General features: G+C 45.0%; 1 protein-coding gene across 3 annotated transcripts in view; it reads left to right on the top strand.

Annotated features, from left to right (window-relative positions):
- Positions 1-17,341, top strand: part of NCALD (neurocalcin delta) — a 757,024-nt gene that overhangs the window by 465,855 nt on the left and 273,828 nt on the right. For all 3 annotated transcript variants that reach the window (XM_029591831.1, XM_029591833.1, XM_029591830.1), the window contains one exon: positions 7,962-8,026. The gene's annotated coding sequence lies outside the window, so the exon portion shown is untranslated. The remainder of the gene's footprint in view (positions 1-7,961; positions 8,027-17,341) is intronic.

The raw sequence follows: 17,341 nt of genomic DNA, 5'->3' as shown, positions 1-17,341 counted from the left end.
GGGCAATTTCCAATGCTCTTTAAAATTTGCTCTTCATAACTGAAGGTTGAATCCATTCCACCTTCCAATCCGGTTGCAATGGGGAAATAGAAGCAAGTTCAAAAACGTTCCAGGTTGACAACTTGGTACAATTTGGCAGAAAATCAGCCCCAATACCTGCAGACCTGCAATCAAATTTTCTAAAAGGAAACTGTCCACGGAGTTTTCTTTTGAAACTCGGGCAGGTGGGGGAAAGCCAGCAGTCTTGTTTCTGCATACTTTTCATGTGTTTTGAAGCAGGTGCAAAAGACATGTGTGGAAGTCTACCCAAGGGTTTCAGAATTACATCCCTGCATGGACTTCCCTTCCCTAAACCCAGCCCTGCCTCCCCCCCTCAGGTGCTCTTACCCTCAAGGGTCCTTTTTACATGCATAAAAGTTTTGAAAATTGACCTCTTTTTAGTCTGATTTTTTTTATACTTTATTATTTTCTTTTATGATTCTTTCAAACTTATACAGAAAATATTAGTCGCTAAATAATTTACATTTTAGAAAAAGCAAAACAATAACCTGCTTTTCAAAGGAAATAAAACTTATTAGAGCTCAATCTTTGTCTGTTTCCTCCAAAATAACTTAATGTTTAATGTCTCTTTCCACCTCCTTCTTGATTCCTGGTGGTCACCTTTCCCTTCCTCCTTCCTGGACTATGGTCCTCTATCCCTTAGGGGTGTAAATTCGTTTGCAACGTATTGGCAATCTGGCCATATATAGCCATATTAGTTTGTATTCGTGGGGGGTCACGAAACGTATGGTGAACCCCCACGAATACAACATATCGCTAATGAATAAACCCCCACCCTCCTGACCCCCCAAGACTTGCCAAAAGTTCCTGGTGGTCCAGCGGGGGTCCTGGAGCAAAATCTGTCACTCGGGCCGTCGGCTGCCGGTAATTCAAAATGGCGCCGATTAGCCTTTTGCCCTTACTATGTCACAGGGGCCGTACAATGGCACCGGTAGCCCCTGTGACATAGTAAAGGCAAAGGCTATCGGCACCATTTTGAATGCCGGCAGCTGACAGCCCAAGTGCAGGAGATTGCTCCAGGACCCCCGCTGGACTACCAGGGACTTTTGGCAAGTCTTGGGGGGGGGGGGGGGTGGTCAGGAGGGTGGGGGAATGTAGTAAATTAAATTTAAAGGGTTGGGATGGGTTTTTTTTTGGGAAACGAATACATATGTAACTAATGAACAGATCGGGGTCCCCGAGAACGGATGCAACAGATTTGGGTCCCGACCAATCCGAATAGCGAATGGGACGAATCCGTCCCTGCTGTACATCCCTACTATCTCTCCTGTTCTCTCTACCTCTGTCTAGCATGATTCCTGGGAGGGTCCTGCTGCCATCCACACTCACATCCTTTAACCAGGTCAATCATGGATTCCTGTCTTCCTCTTTATTCTCCATTTCTTCCTTCATTCCTGTCTCATTCCTTCTCCCCTCTGTCTTTCCTCTCATACTGTCAACCCAGTTCATTTCCTCTTTTCTTTCTTTGAGCTATTCTCACTTTTCTAGTGCAGCTTTGCCTTCTCTCTCTCTGTGATAGCAGAGCATGTGGCAGTAATGGAAAATGTTTCCCCACCACTGTGATAACCCAGCCTTCCTCTCCTTTTCTTAGTGTTACAAAAGTTCTGACAGCTGCAATTGTCCCCTCAACTTCCCCCACATCCTCACAAACGGGCCGATACAGTACACTGCTATTAGACGCGCGTTTTAGACACGCTAGCATTACCCCTATAGGTATTCCCGCGTGATTCAGAAAGGAAAAATGTGCAGCAAAAGCCGCACATTTTGCTTTCAGAAATTAGCGCCTACCCAAAGGTAGGCGCTAATTTCTTCGGGCACCGGGAAAGTGCACAGAAAAGCAGTAAAAACTGCTTTTCTGTGCAGCCTCCGACTTAATATCATGGCGATATTAAGTCGGAGGTCCCGAAAGTTTCCAAAAGTAAAAAAAAAAAATTTGAAGTCGGTCTGCGGTTGTCGGGTCAAAAACCGGACGCTCAATTTTGCTGGCGTCCGGTTTCCAAGCCCCTGGCTGTCAGCGGGCTCGAGAACCGTCGCCGGCAAAATTGAGCGTCGGCTGTCAAACCCGCTGACAGCCGATGCTCTGGTCCAAAAGGAGGCGCTAGGGACATGCTAGTGTCCCCAGCGCCTCCTTTTGCCTGTTTTTACCGCTGGGCTAATTTGAATAGTGAATCGCGCGCACAGGAGAGCGGGGCGTTCACCCGCTCTCCCGCGGACTTTACTGTATCGGTCCGAAAGTGCAGTAGTGGGGTGTGATGATTCTTGAGGGCTGCAATTGGTCCTTCTTTTTCCCACCTCTGCTAAACATTGCAGCAGTGTGGTTTGAGGCTTCTAATGGGTGCAAATGTTCCTTCTCTGTCCTCCTCTTCTGGGTCTGTAGTAATCTGGGGTGGAGTTTTTGGGCCCATAATAAGCCCTAGTCTCGCCCCTCCTGGCCTGTGGCAGCAGCTCAACGAATTACAGGTAGCAGCAGCCCACTCATTTTCTCCCCAGCTAACCTTTCTTGCATGCCTTCTGGAGGACCCCCCTGGGATGGTCTTGTGGACCCCCAGGTTGGGAACCTCTGCAATATCCTATAGGGTTGAAGCAGAGTCGGTTGGAGCCCTGTGCTGGTGGTAACATGAAGAAATATGGTCCCATGAAAACAGGTGAAAGGCCCCCTTAGTAGTGCTAGTATTATGTGATAGGGGCAAAAGCCAACCGGCGACATTTTGGAAAATTGCAGTGACCAGCCCAGAGTCTAGGGGGTGATCCAGGCTCCACTAGACTACCAGGGAAAGCACTAGACTGCCAGGGACATATTGTTTGGTATGGGAGGGGGTTGAGGGATTTGGGTGACTTCTAAGGGGGGAGATGGGTGACTTCTAAGGGGGACCTTTGGATCATGGAGTGACATTTGGTTCAAGAGGAGGGACATTGCTGCTCAACTTCGCTAATTTTTTTAGCTAGTGTTACTTTTGAGCTGCCTCAAGAAGTGGTGGGGGTGGGGTGGGATGGGGGTCTTGTGAGACCTCTGGGATGTTTTAACATTGTGGAGGGGTAGTTTTTTGGGCCATAGTGGCCCTTTAAATTTCAGCTTAGGAGCATCAGGGCATGTGTTACTCTCCCAAAGCTCCCGTGGAGTTTAGCTACATCACCTGAGTTGTAGATATCTTTTCAGGAAATAACATGGTTTGTATTGTTTGTGGCAAACCATATTATTTTATTTGCATAGATTTAGATATATATGAACTGGTTTGCATGCATTTGCAAATCTTATGCATGCAAAATACGGAGCTTTTTTGGGGGGGGAATTGAGTGATATAGAAAATTTCGCACAATATTGCCATGATAAGTGTGCATCACACAATCAACAGCCTTTTTTTTTCACATGTTAAACACTTATCATAGCTTTGTAAATAGACAATAACCAGTTAAGGGGTATGTGTCTAAATTGTATAATGTGCCTTGAAGCTAGCCATCCGTGGTAAAAAGTGGAATATGAAAGGCCTATATATAATTAAATAAATGACATTGGTCACAGCAATGATAATTATAATCCTGCCAATCAATTGTGGAATGGCTCTTTGCTAGTGACAATAAAATTCTCATCCTGTCTACATTTTGGAGTGTCAGATCAGCGTCTTTCAATCGCCGCAGTGCGCGTTGGCAGCGGATCCCTTTCAAGAACCTGCATGCCTAAAAATGTAACACCTGGTCTGAGGCAGGTGTTAATCATAGGGCTTAGCAAATCTGAGCTAAATAGCTCATGGAAGAGGGCATTCCACGCTGCTTAGCATGCACTCACTAAAGCCTGTCTTGCATCTGAGGTTTCTTCATTTATATGCACATGCTCAGTAATTTTAGCATGAACACACTGCCTTTTCAGAACAGTTTAGTGTGCACTCCAAGCCCTCTGTGTACAGCACACACCTCCTGGGTTTTTGGTTTTTTTTTGCATGGTAAACGGTCTTAGTTTTCCTGCTGAGCTTTAGTGTATATAGACCTCTTTTAACCCCCTCCTCCCCCTGTTTAAACCAGAAAAGGAATTAAAAGCTCACGTCACGGAAGATGCGCAGCTGTTTCAGAGAGCCCCAGCTGCACAGGAAATAAAAGGCGCTCATGTTCTGGGTTTGTTTCACCACCCCCCCATTTCTGACCTGCTATGATCTTTTAGGGGAGGATTTCCCTGGACTCATTTGCCACATCTGGGTTACAGTAATGGAAAGCCATTGCCTCTCAGGTTTCCAGTGACATAAATTATTTGATCCTGGCACAAATGCTCCATGAAAGAGCTGAACTTAAATTGGCTTTGAGCAGTGTGAAAATACTTCGGAGGATACCTGGTGGTTTCCAGCAGTTCGTCAGGTGCCTTAAACTGATCAGAGAGCTGAGAAATTGTGAAATTACTAAGGAATATAACAAAATGTGACAAAAAAAAAAGTTGTTTTTTTTTCCCCCTCAGGCGGTTGACTTTGTGAGATTTCTGTGGCATGAATTAAAGGACAATCCTGTAGTTGATTGACAGCTGCTTTGGCCAAGTGCACAGATAAAGGGGCCTGTGCTAAGCAAAAATGAGATTTAATGTGAGAGAGGACAAACCTTATTGCGTGCTCAAACCATATTACATTAGCAATTAGGATACACCAGTTTAGGGCCCTGAGTTACTAAGCTTTTGTTTATTTCTACCTCAAAACTCACTCTGAAATAAACAGATTACTGAGCAATATGAGTATTGTCATTTTTTCTTATCTAAAATATATACTTTTGGGGATGAATTTTCAAAAATGCATGCAAGGTTCATTCAGATAAAATTGGCTAATACACACATAAATGGCTTGGACTAAGGGGCCGATGCAATAAAATTTGCGGAAAGCGGGCGCTGACTTTTCAGCGCCCGTTTTCTTAGCGCACACATGGCGCCCGCAAGGGAGGCGCCAGGCAATAAAAAAATTAGGGGATTGCGCTAGCAAGGAGGCGCTGGGGTCGCTATTTCAACCTTAGCGCCACCTTGCTAGCGCGAACCCGCGGTTACCGGTTATGAAAACCGATGCCGATAAACTCGGCGTCTGTTTTCATAACTGCAGTCAGCCGGTTATGAAAAGCGAAGCCGGCTTATCAGTATCGGTTTTCATTACTGCAGCCGGCTGGTTATGAAAACTGATGCCGAGTATATCGGCGTCAGCCTTCAAAGCGGCCAGCAGAGGTTTTTTTTTACTTTAAAAAAAATACAGAAAAGCAGTTTTTTTCTCCTTTTCTGTACTTTTTTTCAGTGCGCTCAGCTATTAACGCCTGCTCCAGGCAGACATTAATATTTGAGCGATAAATGTGCATCTGAGACGCACATTTATTTTTTTGCATTTGGAGTGAATGAGTAATAGCCTCATTCACGTGCATTTGCATGTGAAGAGCGCTGACCTATTCACTCCACGTTGGATGCACATTAAATAGGCGCTAATCCCGCTATTGCATTAGGGGGTGGATTAGCGCCTATTTAACCAGCATCCGACAGCGGGTTAATCAGTGCACTCGGCTGAACGCACTGTATTGCATCGGCCCCTAAGTGAATTTGTATAAGGGTGGCAATATGCATCTGCTACCAATGTTTTCTAGAAGGAGAAGCCCCCTCCCCAGGCTGGGGTTCTTGGGCAGGCAGAGTTAATTAGGTGCCGTTGCCACCCATTGAGAGGAGGGGGCTCCCCCTGCTCCCTCTACCTGCGAGAGTCATTTCCTCCTGGACACAGGATGAAGGGGAAGTGTCAAGGGTGGAGGCCGGTCAGCAAGTGGGTATAAAAGGGGGTGAAACATGGTGACTCGCTCTCTTTGTCCTTTCCTGCTCCCACCCACCCACTTTTCATTTGGCTAGCAATAATACTAAATTGGGTTTTCATTGCGGGGAAGCATTTGTAAAAGGGGTAAGTGTTGCTTATGTTGCAGCTGGGGGTGTCAGAGGGTGCACGAAAGAGTAGTTTGGCAAGGATGATATTAGGTGCTGACTGTCACCCAGCCTGGAAAGTGACGGTGTGGAGTGCGGGCTGGTCCTGGATGGCTGCGCCAACCGCAACCGTGGGTCTGGCTAGTCCCGGATGACAGGATGTGGGGCAGTAGAGGAATGAGAGGGCTCCACAGGTGGAGAAATCAGAAATGGTTCAGCAGCCCATAATGTCACACATGTAAATATGTAATAATGCTGCGGCCCTGTTATACCAATGAACAAAGTGTGGTGTGGTGTTTTGGTGGCGGGCTGTAAAGGTGATGGATGGGGTGAAAGGGAGGGAAATCAGGGCTGCCTAAGTTAACGAATGCATGCAAAGAGAGGGCATTTTGAGGGCATGAGAGATGGGGTCAGAAAGGGAGTCAGCCAGTAAGTGCACATTTACATATTTAATAAGAGAGGTATGTGCATCAAAGATACATGCACATTTTTAGACCTATTTAATGCAAGGAATTTAAACCTCACTCGTCTTTTGGGACAAGAGAGAGTCCATCAAGCTAGGGTGAGAGAACATAGTAGAAATCTCAACTTTGTGAGACTTTCTTAGTCCAAATGACGTTAAATCTTCATCGAGGTGTACTGTGCTGTTTGTACGTCTCACTCTGCTTGTAAAACTGGCCCCTAAACCCTAAATCAGTACCAACAACTCTCCTCAAGTTATTAGCTGGCCCTCCTATAGTGATATAAATAGTTGAATACTATGATTAAGCCTTATAGAGTCACTCTCTCTCTCTCGCTCTCTCTCACTATCTCCTGTTTTTTTTTACCGCAGCTGTTATCCATGCGATATTATAGCATTTTGATGAATCTAGGGAATGGGATTCAGTGAGGTGGGAAATTCAGCAAGACTGTTGTATTTCTTATTGAGATTATTTAAGAGATGGAAGATCTGCTGTCCAATGAGGGGATTTGGTTGGCCAAGATGGTTTAGAATCTATTCATGGCAGTCTGGGGTTACAGATATGTGTAACTAAGCACACTCTTGGAAAGAGGGGGTGCACCAACCCTGACACCTGCTGCTAGAGGGCTCCCTCTTCTCTGTGCACTGTTATGAATAAGTGGTGTTTGGATGGATCCTTGGGTACTGTGGCAGATGACCGTGCCCACAGGGAGGAGCCCCGTGAGGAGCCACAGTACTAGGCTAGACTCAGGCGCACAAACACAGTTTATAATCATAGGTTGTATATGAGCATTTTTTTACGCTCATATACGACCTATGACTAGACCGGTTGGCGTATCATCTTTCATGCTATCTAGCATTACAAAATATGCCCAGAAAGTTAAGTCAAAATTATTGGATTTATTGCAACTTGGAAATATACTTTCATAAATTTCTTATGAAATTTTTCTGGTGCATTAGACTGTCTCACTAAGCATAAAAAAAATGCTCATATTCGACCTATGATTATACCAGTTGGCGTATCATCTTTCATGCTATCTAGCATTACAAAATATGCCCATGTATGAGGTCAGTTAATGAGAGTGAAAAAATTCTGTTTCACCTTTGGTGTCTATGTTTACTTCATAATCTGTGTGGCGGAACAGTTGCCTTAGTGGTTGATTATTGATACGGCTGTCACCACCGCTCCAAATATCTATTTGAGGGTTTACTTTTGATTGTTATAGCTGTATGTGTGCCATGACGGATGATGTAAAATACACTGATGCTTATGGGCATTGTTAGGTATATGGGAGAAGGTTTTAATAACAGCGTAATTGGATATATTGGAAGGTATTATTACTTCCATAAAACAGATCAATATTTGAGGGAAAATATATTTTTAAAATGAAAACATTTATATTGTAAAATGTGGTTTCTAAAAATATTTGTATTCCATAATTTTAAATACAGGCTCATTGAAGTTTAAAAGTGTGACTGATATATATTGTCAGAGTGCTAATTTTCTTATATTTTTCTTATTCCCTGTAGTACTTGTGAAAAATCCCCAACTGGCAACACTAGAGACTGAAGTCTTCCATTTTGCAACAGATCAGGTACTGTGCCTGCCTTCACTGCCCCTGAAAACTTCCCCATATTGTCCCATCAGGGCTTGATTTGCAAAAGGATTTAAAGCATAAAACCTGGTTTTACGTGTGTAAACTGCTTTTTAAAAAATCAACAAGGGGCCTCCGTGTATCCAGTATGCGTCAAACCATACTTTTGTATGTGCATATTTTTGGGCATGACAGCAAGAGGCGATCTGGGGAGTGGAGTTTGGGGTGGGAAAAGATTTTGTCTTACGAGCAGCTTTAACCTTGTGAGTGTATATCCAAGCATGTACTAAAGAAATGCAATTTGGGTTAAAGAAATGAATCAAAATGAAATCTAGCTGTGCACAACCCTGCTAGCTAATAGCTCTTGTATCATGTGATGTTGCTTAAGTGACCATTATTTTATTTTAGTTTGATGTAGTCCTAACAGCACACACTGTACAAGTAGGTAGTGTGTCCGTCAGTGCTCGCGCATGTTCCCCAGCCCGCCGATAGATGGCGTTATAATGTATCGGGCTTGGGGTGCAGGCGGCTCCCTGGACAACACCAGGTACAAGAGGTACTCCTGGGGGAATTCTGCAGCGGCCATCGCGGGACAGGCTGAAAATAGCTGAGGAGACCCTGGTATGCTGCGAACAAAGCGCGTCCCTCGGCACACGCTCCGTTCGCGGTGAAGATGAAGGCCTGGCGTGCCATTCGCGGCGAAAAGGGAAGGCCCCCGTGTGCCGCGATCGGCGCGCCCCAGTCCTTCATCTTCGCCGCGAACGGAGCGTGTGCCGCAGATCGAGCTCTGTTCGCGGCATGCCGGGGTCTCCGCTACTATTTTCTGGTCAAGGCGAAAATAGAAGGCCCCCGTGTGCCGCGAATGGCGTGCCGGGCCTTCATCTTCGCTGCGAACGGTGCGGGTCCCGCGGCATGCCGGTGATAGAGAATGTGTGTCAGGGAGGGGAGGGTGGGAGACAGCAGGAGGGTGTGATAGAGAGCATGGGGGGGGGGAATGCCGGTGAGAGAGAATGTGTGTCAGGGAGGGGAGGGTGGGAGACAGCAGGAGGGTGTGATAGAGAGCATGGGGGGGGATGCCGGTGAGAGAGAATGTGTGTCAGGGAGGGGAGGGTGGGAGACAGCAGGAGGGTGTGAAAGAGAGCATGGGGGGGGGGATGCCGGTGAGAGAGAATGTGTGTCAGGGAGGGGAGGGTGGGAGACAGCAGGAGGGTGTGATAGAGAGCATGGGGGGGGGGGGGGATGCCGGTGAGAGAGAATGTGTGTCAGGGAGGGGAGGGTGGGAGACAGCAGGAGGGTGTGAAAGAGAGCATGGGGGGGGGGGATTGCCGGTGAGAGAGAGAATGTGTGTCAGGGAGGGGAGGGTGGGAGACAGCAGGAGGGTGTGAAAGAGAGCATGGGGGGGGGATGCCGGTGAGAGAGAATGTGTGTCAGGGAGGGGAGGGTGGGAGACAGCAGGAGGGTGTGATAGAGAGCATGGGGGGGGGGGAATGCCGGTGAGAGAGAATGTGTGTGTGAGAGAGGGGGGTGACAGAGAACGTGGTTGGTAAGAGGGGGGTGGGGAGGGTGTGACAGAGAGCATGGGAGGTAAAAGAGGGTGGGTGGGGGATGTTTGAGTGTGGGTTTCAGAGAGAGGGAGTCTATATGAGGGGAGGGGGATGCCGGTGAGAGAGAATGTCTGTACGAGAGAGGAGAGGGGGTGTGGGGGAGTGCGAGAGACAGCTTGGTTGGTAAGAGGGGAATAAAAAGGCTCGCCGCCCATGCGTAGAACGGGTACAGTTGCTAGTATCAAATATAAGCTTACAGAATGGATAAGAATGGACCAAATAATATACAAACAAATAGGAAGGAAAGAAAACCCTCAAGAATGGAAGTAGGTAAGAACAGCACAATAGTAGATCATGGAGATGTCAGTAGGTTTTAGAAGGAGAGCAAAATGTCTCTCTGAAGCAGTCTTCAGATTGAATGTTAAAGTGTGTGGGGGAGGGTGGGGCAGAATAAGGGCCTCATTTGAGCCGTTGTTTACTGGATATTGGACTGCAAGTTGTCAGCTGTAGAAAACAGTTTAATGGTTACACTATCCCTGCTACAAAGAACGTATAATCTTTTGGAGGCAAGGGGGATAAGTGATTTTCTCAAGGTCACAGTGAATAGTGACTAAGGGAAATGTAAATTGTGATCTCCAGGTTTGCAGCTCTGTGCGCTACTACACTACAGTGCCAGCCATTGAATGACTTTCAGGCCTCAGTGATTTACTGTCAATATTACTGAATCAGATTGAATAATAATTACAACTTCAGCACATTCACTAAATAAATGAATTATACTGACTACCAAATGCATTAGTTGAACCAATAGGTTTATGTGGTCAGTTTGCAAAATATCTCTACTGAGCACAGCGAGATGCTCAGGACAGCAAGACTGAGACATCCTGTGGCACAGTCTCCAGAAGGCAGCCTTCTGACATCTCAAGAAATATTTTTTTTTGCCAATTACATACATGTAGTAAGCACTGGAAATTCTAAAATATAGTAAATGAAAATCATAAAACCAACAATTCGCTTAAAACATATTTTATAAAAGATAAAGGAAGCACTTTCACAGTTTTTACTTTTTTTCTTTTCTAGATAATGTGCAGTCTAAACTGTGTGTATCTCTTCTTTTCTACAATTAGTCTTACCTGCAATACAATTACATCATAAGGCAGGCCTTTATCACAATCTAGAACACAATCAGCCATTATTCTTTAAAGAAAAAACATTGATGGACATTTAAGAAAGCAATTTAATTGATTAACAAGTCAAAAATACTTCTCTTTCTTTCTGGTTACAGTCAAAAGTAAGATCTGAGCCACAAACTGATGATAATCCTTTTTTGGCCATTTGGCTGACATTGAGAAACTACAATCATGTAGGGTCATTTTTCAAATGCGTTAAGCCATTATCGCACACATTACGGGGTTATAAATGTTAAATAAATGTGAACCTTAAGAAAGCACATATGAAACGTACAGGTACACAGTTAAAGGTTTCAGTGACCGAATAGGATGGTTATAGCCTTATTCCAAGGAACTGAAACGTATGTATGGCATTGCAATGTGGTAACGTAGACACTGGGCGCACAGCTCCTTACCAGCCAGCCTTCCTCTTGTGGTTTGCATGCACCCCAACACACAAACACCCAACTACACCTAGCTATGCAATTTCAAAAAGATATAGTGAAAAAGGTAAGGGCCTTGTCCATCGTGATGTCATGTATGTTGTGTTAGCTTCTTGGTGAGCCTACAGCAGGATGCACATCACGCTCAGTGAAAGCCGGATTAAGGATTAGATTGTGTCCTGCCTTCACGTGTCATTTGCACCGACCAATCTCATGTCACTGTCACAGTTTATTTTGTAAACACTCTTACAGCATCCACATCGATCAAGTACAAAGGTATATGTCATACAGGACAATGGTAAGGTCCTGTATGACATATCAAAGGACTGCTTTTAAAAACCGCAAGTCCTCAGAAAGCTAAAACCCCTCCTTCACTTCACTGACTTCCGGCTAGTACTCCAATCCATCCTACTATCTAAGCTCGATTATTGCAACTCCCTTCTACTCGGACTCCCCACAAATACTATCAAACCCTTACAGATGGTACAGAACGCCGCTGCCAGAATCCTCACAAACTCTAACAAAAGAGAACACATCACTCCAATCCTCCGTAACCTTCACTGGCTTCCTATTAAACACAGGATCCTCTTTAAAGTTCTCACAATCGTTTACAAAGTGACACACAAACTCGCCCCCATCATGTTAAGCACACAACTTCAACCTCATACATCTTCCAGACCCATCAGAAGCGCATACAAAGGCACACTGTATGCCCCGCCGGCAAAAACATCATTGAGCAAACGAGCACTAACTTCAGCAGGCCCCCACCAATGGAACGCGCTCCCCCCAGATCTAAGACTTGAACCAGGTCATCAGGAGTTCAAAAAAAAGCTAAAAACCTGGCTCTTCCACCAAGCCTTCCCAGTCCCTTAATGCTGCCCAGACGCTACGATAAACTCAATCATGGGCTACCTCATTGAGTTATCCTATTCTGTCTTTTTAACTGTACTATGATTCTGAGTTCAAACGTTTCTTGTAACTATACGATGTTCATTTTGTACTTTGTTCTATTGTTCTATGTAAAGAACCCCCCCCCTTTTGGGGGGCATTTCACTGTTTTATGTAAACCGGAGTGATTTGTATTTCATACAAGAACCTCGGTATATAAAAATTAAAAATAAAATAAATAAATAAGGTGTGTTTGAACCTCCTGCCTTCAACTCTCCCTTCACACATATCGTTACTCAGATAGAAAGAAGTCACACACGTGCAAGCACATTGTGCCTTATGCACCAATGACATTTAAGCAGTGCAGGTGTATGCACATATGTATGACCAGTTAATATATGCTAATTATTGCCCTTTTACATACACCAACAATCTCTTACAGTGCATCTGCAAAATATGAGCACCGAGAAAGCATATAGGCTGAACAGTCCTGCCCCAAATTGTTTGCTGACAGTTCCTTTGCCAAACGGCACACATTTCCATCCTTTCATGCTTTCATGGTTGCATGCCCTTGCTGATGCACATGCTTGTCACCACTTCTGGGGAAACTGGAAGAGGTGCTATCCTGTAGGCCAAGCATCAAATGCTGTAACACTTTCTGTGTTGTGAGAATGGCAGGTCTGCTGCTCCACTGGGAATAAAGCAGTCTGTGAATAGCATTAGGGATAGAGAAATTCTTGTCAACTGAAGAGATAATGAGCTTACTAGTGGTGAATGTATAGTGGTGAATGTATAGCTCTTCTGCGGCCACAGCTAAAATGTCATTGGCATGCTGGCTGAAGCATTTTCTATGTTGCGGTCTTGCCAGACACGCATTTAGTGCTACCTAGGGCCTTCAGGCGCCCATGGCATTACTGCACACTAAGTCGGAGTAATGTATGCCTCAGACATAATTAGTATAGGTGCCCAGCAAATTAATTTTGCCCAGGAGGACTCTGACTCACTCATTAGAACTTAGGGTGGCATGTAATGGTAGGGAGAGCAGGCCCTCGAGGATCGAGTACCCGGTATCCCAGATAGGTACCTGAAACAAGCATAAGGGCCCTGAGGAGCGGGTACCCAGGTTAGAAATGAATGACCCCAAAGGGCAGAGAGAGAAAGCTTCCCACAGCAGCTAGGAAGCAGCAGAGCAGCTTAGACCGGAGAAGAGGGTGCTGTTAGACTTAAGAAGAGTCTTCCCACAGAACTTAGGTCTGCCAGTTTCCCAGACATATAGGGCATGTTTGAACAGCATGACAAGCTTGTCCACAATACCTGCATAGTCCCAATCTCTTTCGAGTTCGTCTCTCTTTAGAAGTCAAATGACTGCTGTCCAATTGCATTGGTTCTTCTTTGCCCGCAACAGGACCTGGAGGTAAAGGCCTGGGTACAGACTTGACTCGAGTCTCTCCCTGAGGTGGTCTTCTGGGGCTCTTGACCTCTTGAACCTTGTTGCGAAGTCGGCGATCAATCCTTTTTGCCAACTTCATCAGTTCTGCTAAGGTTTCAGGCATCTCTCAAGCTGCCAACTCATCTTTCAACCAGGAGTTCAGGCCTTCAAAGAAGAGGATCTTCAGGCATCTAGGGTCCCAATGTAATTTAGAAGCCAACATCTTGAATTCAATGACAAAGTCTGGTAAAGGTTTATTACCTTGTTTTAGATGAACCAAGGTTGATCCTGCTGTCGAGTACCAGGCAGGGTCATCGAATACTGATTTGAACAGTTCAAGAAACCCGGCAAGATCATTCAGGATAGGGTCATTGCGCTCCCACAGTGGTGAGGCCCAAGCCAACGCTCTTCCGTCCAGATACGAAAAGATATAGGTGGTCTTGACATATGCTGTAAGAAAATGGTTAGGTTGCAGAGAAAAGTGCATGCAACATTGATTGATAAATCCTCTACATTTCCAAACTTCACCCGAGAAACATGTTAGAGCAGATAGAGGCACTGTAGTCTTGACCGTCACTTCTTGTGGTGTAACTTCTTTACCTGTGGTAGTCGGTGTATTCATCTGTGCATGTAACTGGTTAAAGGCAACAGTCAAGTTATCCAACGAATTCTGCTGTTCAGAGATTCGCTGGGCCAGGCCTGGAATGGCCTGCAAAGCAGTGAGCTGAGCCGAATCCATGGAGTTAGCAATTTGTTATAGTTTTGAGGTGTTGGAGTGGATTCTTGGGTACTGCGGTGATGACCATTCCCATGGGGAGGAGCCCCATGAGGAACTGCAGTACTAGGCTAGACTCTATACACGCAGACACAGAGAATTCGTATTTATTATACCGCTTGGTGGTACTGCCCAGGGGCGGCAGCAGTGAGGTAACCCAGTAGAAGTATTCCAGGGGTCCTCAGCAGAGGAGACCAGTCCCAAGTTCATGTAGGTGGTATTCTGCACAAGGTAGTAGAGAAGTCCCGGATGAGGACTCGCAGCGCTGAAGCTGAAGGTGAGACAGACTGACAAGGTTAGTTACTCACTGAAGTAGATAGCTGTATTGATGAAGATCCTGGCAGGCAGAAGTAGTTGAACTGTAGGCACCAAGGTAGGGACAGCAGGCCCTCAAGGAGCGACTACCCGGTATCCCAGATAGGTACCTGAAAGAAGCATAAGAGCTCCGAGGAGCAGGTACCCAGGTTAGAGATGAATGACCCCGAAGGGCAGAGAGAGAAAGCTTCCCGCGGCAGAGCAGCTTAGACCAGAGGCATTCCAATCCTTTCTCGATCCTTGCTAACTCAGTTTGTTGGCAAACGAAGGGCAGGCTGAATACCCGGATGTCATGATGTCACTCGGAGGGGACGCCCCTGAGGTTCCCGCCATGACGTGGATAAAGATGTGAGTGGCGTGCACGCGCGCACCCTAGGAGGCCTTCAGGAAATCCATGGCGAACACCATCGCCGTTGCTGTTCTGGGGACACCAGAGAGAGTGGCATGAAGACGCAGCAGCAGCCATCTTCCCAAGGCTTGAGGAAAGAGAAGGAAGAAAGGTGAGGCACAGAGATCGAAGCTGTCTGAGCCCAACGGACGCAACAGCAGGACAGTTATGCACATAAATTTAGCAATTTTCTCGCATTATTTTATATTTGCCAATTATCTTGTGTAATTGTCAATAAGCTTGTTTATTGTGGTTTATTGGCTGGGTAGGAGGTGTGGGTGAACTGGGGAGAGTTCAGGCTGAAGAACCAGAACGGTCTCAATGGCCAGGAATAGGACTGGATGAACTGGTGGAGTAATTGGTAAACTGATAATTTCAATTACACATTCATGTTTTAAAATTTTCTGACTTGCACATGAAAATGAAGTTTTACGCAAATAAATCCTACTTTATTTTCATGTATAAAATATACATGCATATATTTTTAAATAGGTAGACAAAGTAAGCACGTTGAATGCATTGAAATATCTGCTTTCAAAGCATTACATGTATTCACAGATAAGAATACATACGTACATATGTGCGCACGTTACAAGGTAGAGATACACTTATTTTCTAATACATGCGTATATGATATGCGTGAGTTATAAAATACTATTGTAGTTCCACTGCTGCATGGATTTATTTGAAAGTTATCCTCCCTACCTCACATTTCAAACCCTCCTTTTATTTACTATTTCAACTGTTGGACTGATGGAACTAGTGGTATGTATTGATCTGTTGCTGACATTTTTAGCAAATGGACTGTTTCTCATTTCACTTATTTTCAAACAGCGGGATATTTAGTACTGAGTGTAGCTACACTATTGTGGAATGCATGTCTCATTTAATATCTACAGTACATCATTATATGACCTGATTTTATGATGCTGCCTAGTGAACTCTAACAAACTGCCTATTTTAGAATGTCAGAGTACTGAAAGCAGCACTATCTTTGTTGGAAAAAAGTATTTATAAGAAGATATAAAGAGAAGTACAGCTTTGACAGAGTTTATCTAATTAGAGAGAAGAACCAGGCAGAATATGAGGGAATGAAAAGCAAGAAGTCAGACCCCAGGGAAGAAGAGTACAAAAGTGGCAATAAAGTTGAAACCAGGGTAAAAAAGAGAGTTCAGGGAGAGAGAAGGATGAGCTCTACTCAAGCCAACCACTTCTTTCTAAATTCATGAAATATAAGCACAGGCAGCTAGGAAGGGAGGTGTCCTGAGAAGGAGTGTACTGATGTAGGGAAACCAGGAAAGTAACCGACTTTGTAGATAGGATAGAAGGATAAAAGAGGAGGGCCCAGAGGAAGCAGGTGAAACACCACAGTTGGTAGGTCAATACAGAGATGCAGGGACCAGCTGGGAGCATGGGTTTCAGCCAGAGGAATCAATGGTGCGGAAGGGATAAGGGTCTGAAGACTAGAATCTGGACAAAAAGCGAGGGTGAACTAGGAACACCTACAATAGATTGCTCCTACAGGTCTATGAGAGGTCTAGTAGCGGGTTTATGAAAGCCAAGGAGAAGGCTGGAAGGTTCTTTTTCCATATAAAGATGGTAGTTTTCCAAGTGGCACACGGTCGGACATGTGTGCATGTTCGTTGGCCTGAACCCAGAGACGCGACTACTTTAGAACTTGCATGCGTATATGCACGCATGTTATAAAACAGCTTGGTCATGTGCACATGGGCACCAAATTTTAAGTGGGTGCACGCAAGGGCGCACACATGCTACTTCCAAGACATACATAGGGAGATTTTAAAAGGGGCGCACACTGATGCCATTTCCAATTTTACCAGTTCATCCCCAGTTCGCCCAATTAAGAGAAATTGCATAAGTATTTATGCGCACATCTCAGATTCATGCCCAAAATGCCCATGCTCCACCCCTTTTTTGATAATTGCCGAGATGTGCGTTCAGCAGCATTTACGCGCGTATCCAGGCAGCTTTTAAAAGCCACTTGGACTGTGCGAGCCTGCCATAATCATGCAACCCCTTATCAATGCATGTGTCAGGCTTTTAAAATTCACCTTATTGTGTGTGGCAAGCGTGGAACCATCCCAACAGGATAATGCTATGTAAATTGCTTTCTTGATTTTTATCATCTCTTCTTTTTTTTCTCTCTAGTGATGTGCAGTCCTAAAACTTTTGTTTTGTGGGGAGGTTTCTGATCGAATTTCGTTCCGTTAGGGAACTTTTTTCTTTTCCTGCTATTTATTTTAGGAAACAATGCACGCTCTTTGCAAATAGTGCACAGTATTTGCAGAAATGAAAAGCAAAAAAAAAAAAAAAATCCAAATTTTGCTAGGATATTTTTGTTTT

This window comes from Rhinatrema bivittatum, chromosome 2, assembly GCF_901001135.1.
Source record: "Rhinatrema bivittatum chromosome 2, aRhiBiv1.1, whole genome shotgun sequence".
NCBI classification, from domain to species: Eukaryota; Metazoa; Chordata; class Amphibia; order Gymnophiona; family Rhinatrematidae; genus Rhinatrema; species Rhinatrema bivittatum.
Note: the sequence above shows the minus strand (reverse complement) of the source record. Positions and strands in the feature narration are given on the sequence as shown.